We start from the raw sequence: 6319 nt of genomic DNA, 5'->3' as shown, positions 1-6319 counted from the left end.
CTTAATGGACTTATATTGGCAAGTGTGTGCTGCTCCTCCTCCTTCCTCCTCTTCCTCCATCATGTATGTAATTTTCTTCCCGTCAGAGGAGCAAACAGAACTTGTGCCATCTTCTTCTTCATCATCATCATCCCACGTTTCTGCCTCAGCGCCGGTGGCATCTGTGCCATGTTTGTTTCTTTGTTCGGACCAATAGAAAAGGGTAGATAGTATAAATAAAATGAAAATAAAATAATAGGAGGGAAAAGGGCCACGCCGGCTTCAAAAGGGAACACGACGCTGTGTTGGGGGGGGGGGGGGTGTCGCAGCAGGCCAGTCGAGTCGGAGAGGGAAAAGTTCTTTCGGGGAGCGACGCCCTCCCGTTTATTCGAATGCTGTCTGAACTTCTCGTTTGCCTTTTTATCGTGGAATCCGATGGTATCATGAATATTGAAATTTAAATATATCGATTTTTATTTCGTGTGTCGGGTATTCGTGCGCGAGCGCGTCGGTGGCGTGTGATTGGCGCTCGAAACGAGGGGGGGGGTGGGTGAGCGTCGCGCCGGGAGCGCCGTCGGGAAAATTCAATTTTAAATTTGTTTGTTTTTGTCTTTTTGCTTTGTGATTGTTTTTGTCTTATCGGTGTCGCCGCTATGCCGTCTGTATGAATTCATGTAAGAAAACTAACATGCGACGTGGTCTCTTATCAGTGCTTGTATGATAAAGGAATGAAATCTTTAAATGATGCAAACGCCCCCCCCCCACTTTTTATTCTTGAGAAAAGCTCGGCCGCCTCACGTCTCTCCGCAACGTCATCCGTTTTATACACGACGTACTTTATTAGGTTGTCTATAAAATGGCCGACTTTTGGTGTTCTAAGTATTGCGATGACCTCCGGATTTAATGGCATAATGTATAGAAGTGTGAATAATAATAATAATAATGATGAATTCTGTCTGAAATAAATTTCTCATATGAAGCAAATGGTGAATTGGTCTTTATTGAAAACTCTCATCTGTGTTGGAATCTTTGTTTTAATCCATCTGTTAAAATTTCTGAAGTGCCATAAAGTATTTTCCCCCCTTGTCAAATTTTTGCATAATTTCCCCATTTTGTGTAAAATCATCAAATGAACTTTAAATGGTTATTTTCTAGCTCCCAGCAATACTTTGTGGCACTAATGCGGGCCTGACTCTGATTTTTGATCCCGCAAAGCATGCTGGTTGGAGAGTTCCGGAAAACGCTTGATTTCACCAGTTGCTGCTGGGAATGACCCAAGCGGTTATTAATTTTAGGGGGCTATTACTTTTCCACACAGGGCCAGGTAATCATTTTAATTGCAGTTACATTTGTCGGAAGTTTACACTGTGCAAAAATATAAATTTCCGTAATTTTTTTTTCCCCACACGCTTTCAGCCCTGCAGCTTATGCGGTGATGAGGCTAATTTGTGCATTTTTTTTGTAACGGCCGCAAGGGGGCACTCGTACAGAAAAGGTAAGAGCGAGACCGGAGGAATATATGTGCCGAGGAAGTGACTTTTACCGGTATGTTTTATTTTATTTTTTTAAACTAGCCCTGTTAGTGCTGCGCTAGAGTTAGCGCCGTGCTGGTGTGCATTGTTACTGCCGTGTGTCTGACTTTTACTGCTATGTTTTTTTTTTTTTAAACTGCCCTGTTAGCGCTGTGCTAGTGTGTTGCTGCCGTGTCTCAGTGATTTTTACTGGTATTTTTTTTTTTTTAACTGGCCCTGAGAGCGCTGCACTAGCCTGTTGCTGCTGTGTTACTGCCGTGTCTCAGTGATTTTTACCAGTATGTTTTTTTTAACTGGCCCTGTTAGCACTGCGCTAGCACCACACTAGTGCGTTGCTGCTGTGTTACTGCTGCGTCTGTGATTTAGGTATGTTTTTTTTTTTTTTTTTTTTTTTTAACCGGCCCTTTTAGTGCTGTGCTACCGTGTTGCTACTGTTGTTTTTTTTTTTTTTTTTTTTTTTTTTTTTTTTAAACCAGCCCAGTTCCTGCAACCGTGTTGTTGCTATGTTAAGCTAAGGTATTAAAACTTTGAAAACTCTTTCTGTGTACCGTCTTTCTTTGTAAATATCTCGTGGTTCAATGTAGCCACTTGCAGCTTTTACACAGCTGCGGCGTATGTATGTACCAGATGATATTTCCTTTACAAATGTACTGGATGAGGCTTATAATCAGGTGCGCTTTGTAGGCCGCAAATTACAGTAACATATCTAAATTTGTAGTTGGCTAACTCATTTGGTAGTGTATTGTGAGTAAAAAATAAACCCCCTAGTTTACGCATGTGCACCAAAACTGTCAAGATGTATTTTTACTTCTTTTCCTCAAGGTGGCGATACGCCTCCGTTCCATAATAGCTACAAAAAAAAAAGCACCTTTCATAAATTTTGTTTTTTTTGCTCTTTCATACAAACGCAGCACATTGAACACAGACATCACCACTTCATCAGCCAAACTTTGTCACCTCATAAACGGAAAAGCATTTGCAGATGTTTTCTGTCTCCGTCTTCACGCGTGCACCTGCGCTGATCCGAAGGAAAAATTCTTTTCTTTCCACGCGTCCTCTGAGTGACTTTTCAAGGACTTCAACGTGAGAGCCCAATGTTGTTTCGGAGAGGCCCACCCAGGGAACCTTTTCCAAAAGTGTTGCTACTTGGTCTGGGAGCGATTGGATGAATTGTTTTCTGGGCCCCGACTTGACGTGGAGCGCGTTGCCGGGCTGCCCGCCAGAATTATTTTCGCCGCAAGAAAATAATCAGGACGCGGCCTGTTAAGAATGTTGCGCTTGGGAGTTCGATATTCCGTCAAATGGCCTTTAAAACGTCTTGACTGGCTTTTTACACGTAGGTGTGGTAACGCACCTGCTCATCCATGTTTATCAATAATGTAATAAAACCATCCATCCATTTCCTTTTGACGCTTATCCTCACAACAGTTATGAAAGTGCTGGAGCCTATTCCAGCTGTCAACGGGCAGGAGGTTGGCAGCCAATCGCAGGGCACACAGAGACAAACAGCTGAACTCACAATCACACCTAGTGGCAATTTAGTGTCCAATTAAGCCCGAGTGCCCGAAGAAAACCCACACAGGCACGTGGAGAACATGCAAACTCCACACAGGCAGGTCCGGGTTCGAACCCGTGACATCAGAACTGTAAGACCAACGCTTGATCCACTGTAATAAAACCAAAAAAAGTCATTTCAAAACCTTTCCTGCCATTAATGCAACTTAAAACATGTGGAACCTGGAACAAACTGATTCTTTGCAGAACATTTTAGAAAGAAAAAGTCATGAGAAATCGGCCAGGATATCAGGATGAGAATTTGGACTTGCACAAGTCTGATTCATCCTTGGGTGCAATTTCCACCATGGTACACAGCCTTTCATAATTGGTTGCAGATGCTTTTGCTGTAGATTTGGCTGCACATGTGGCAACATTGGCTTCAAGTGGGCATAAAAACAACGTGACCTCAAACTATGTAATACGAGCGTCATGGGCACATAAAAAAAATGGTAGAGTGCATTCCTAATTCCTTATTGCTAATATATTGAGCATATGCGGAGCAGCAAAGTAGGGGTGCGCATTATATATTGGTAGAAGGGATTTCCCGTTGGTTTTTTTTTTTGTTTTGTTTTGTTTTTGGTCAACTTTGGGGTGCGCGTTATACTCGAGAAATTACGGTAATTCAAATCAGCACTCAAGACATTAAAATCCTCTCTTGATTTTTCATATATAAATATATATATATTTTTTAATCTGCATTTATTATACAGTTAGAGGTCTAACAATGCCTTCAAGGCCACAGCCGCGGTTGGTTATACAACGCAAGAATGATAAAATAGTCCTCTTGATGATTTTCATATGCTTGGAATGGACAAATATTCAACAAAAGAATCCTTGGGACCGAGAGAAGTGCGTTAAAAAACATAAATCTAGTCATGCCAGACACATTTTTGTGTTTGGACAAAGCCCCGGGAAGAACGATAATCAGGCAGTGTTAGATTTAGGGTGGAAAAGAAGGAGGGACAAAAAATCTGCACGGGATTAAGATTGATGTTTTTGCTCTTTTTTTTTTCTTCTGCTTCTGAATATTTTCTTATCTGGCAGATATGAAAAGCAGCTGTGAACACACAAACGCGCTGGTGTACACCTCAGACGGCGAAATGGAGTCCAGCGGATGCATTTGGCCGCAATTGAGTTAGCAAATAGCGCATTCCTCAAATTGGCATTATTGCCATGATATATCATTCATTTTTACGCGATGAAGAAATTGCTGATCTATTACGCTGTCGTCGATTCAAATGGTACAATCCCCCCCCCCCCCCCAAAAAAAAAAAAAAAAGATCACAAAAGCTTTCAAGCTTGAGGCGCCATAATTCCGCACGGCCCCCGCGGAGCGTTTTACGACACTTGTCAAACTTTACCGCGATGAAGATTTCGCAGGTCCTCCAGGTACTTTCAACACAGAATTTTGAAAAGTTCTACAACAAGCGGGGTAAATTCCCAATTAGCATTTTCAAAGTTGGTTCCTTTCCAAAAAAAAAAAAAAAAAAAATTATCTTGTGCTTTAGCAAGCACGAACGCACTGTACGGCATCGTGTGCGCATTCCTGTGTCAGTGACTGATGTGTGATATGCGACCTTTGACCTGGCCGGTGTGAAAACACACATACTGATGCCGGGGCCCGAATGAGCCCAGCAGGGGTGTTGCGGGAACAAAAGGAACACGTTTCTGGAAAAACATTTCTTTTAGTCGCGAAACGCACGCGGCTTTCTCCGACTTCTGAATTTGGGGAAAGGGGGGGGGGGTTGTTTTCCGCAAAAAGAGAATAAAAAAAAAAATGGAAGTATTTAGTATATATTGGCATAACCCTTTCCCTCGGTGACCTTGTTTTTGTCAGCGACATCTGCTCCAGCGCTTTACGCCGAACGAACGGCCAACGGGAGATAAATCATGTGATACTTTCTCACTTTGGAAGCAAAACTCACAAGTAGCGAAGATGATGTGCAGCGATCGCTTGTTTTTCATCCATCCATCCCTTTTCTTTGCCGCTTATCCTCACGAGGGAGTGCTGGAGCCTATCCCAGCTGTCAACGGGCAGGGGGCGGGGCACACCCTGAACTGGTCGCCAGCCAACTGCGGGGTACATTGAGGAAAAACAGCCACACTCAAAATCACACCTTGGGGCAATTTAGAGCGTCCAATTAATGTTCCGTGTTTTTGGGATGTGGGAGGAAACCGGAGTGGCCCCCTGGAGAAAACCCACGCAGGCACGGGGAGAACACGCAAACTCCACACAGGCGGGTCCGGGATTCAACCCTGAGACCTCAGAACTGTGAGGCCAACGCTTACCCAGCTGCGTCACCATACCGCCATATTCAGAACATCCATCTATTCATTTTCTTAGCCGCTTATCCTCACAAGGGTCGCGGAAGTGCTGGAGCCTTTACCAGCTGTCAACGGGCAGGAGGCGGGGTACACCCTAGACTGGTTGCCATCCAATCGCAAGGCACATAGAGACGTACAGCCGCACTCAAAAATACACCTTGGGGCAATGTCCAATTCATGTTGCATGTTTTGGGGATGTGGGAGGAAACCGTGCCCTGTGATTGGCTGGCAACCAGTTCAGGGTGTGCCCCGCCTCCTGCCCGTTGACCGCTGGGATAGGCTTCGGCGCTCCTGCGACCCTCGTGAGGATAAGCGGCAAAAGATAATGGATGGATTGAGCGTATTGTTACCGTCCAAGAGTTTTGGAACACAAGCCGAAAGATGGGATGTGATTAAAAAAAAAAAAAAAAGGCACAGACTATTCGCTGTACAGTATCTTAGCAACCAGTGCCAAATGTGGGCACACCAGGCCGTCGTTGTCCTTGCGCCACGCTTCACGGAGAACACCGTGAAAACCAAGTCGACTGCAATATGAAAAGGCTTTCACTGGCATTTTGTTTTGGATGGGGGGGGGGCACTCCAGTCACTCACATTTGAAAAATGTAGGGGTGTGGTCAGTCATGCCCGCAGATATAAAGATTTGTGTGTGTGTTCTGTTTGTAATTATGAGCGTACCCCTTTAAGAGCAGAGGGGGGGCGGTGTCAGGTAAACTAGGAAGTAGACGTAGGTCGAGCAGAGACCGTGTGCTTCCTGTTTAAAAAAAAAAAAAGACATCGGGCTGTAGTTCACTGCGTTGGATCGGTTTTCATGTGCGCTGAGAGTGCGCGACAAGTTTGCAATTGCGCAGTGGTGTAGCTTAGAGGGAAGACTGATCAAGACTACACAAAATAAGCAACGTCTTTCAATATCTATGTATTTCTACTCG

The 6319-nt window shown here is 44.2% G+C and overlaps 1 protein-coding gene across 1 annotated transcript in view; it reads left to right on the top strand.

Moving 5' to 3' along the window:
• The window catches only part of ubl3b (ubiquitin-like 3b), a 12487-nt gene extending 11524 nt beyond the window's left edge, over nucleotides 1-963 (top strand). Inside the window, exon 6 of the mRNA XM_061835767.1 lies at nucleotides 1-963. This exon is cut by the window's left edge and continues 358 nt beyond it. The gene's annotated coding sequence lies outside the window, so the exon portion shown is untranslated.
• Nucleotides 964-6319: the final 5356 nt, after the last annotated feature.

The sequence above is a fragment of the Syngnathoides biaculeatus genome, chromosome 11 (assembly GCF_019802595.1).
Source record: "Syngnathoides biaculeatus isolate LvHL_M chromosome 11, ASM1980259v1, whole genome shotgun sequence".
NCBI classification, from domain to species: domain Eukaryota; kingdom Metazoa; phylum Chordata; class Actinopteri; order Syngnathiformes; family Syngnathidae; genus Syngnathoides; species Syngnathoides biaculeatus.
Note: the sequence above shows the minus strand (reverse complement) of the source record. Positions and strands in the feature narration are given on the sequence as shown.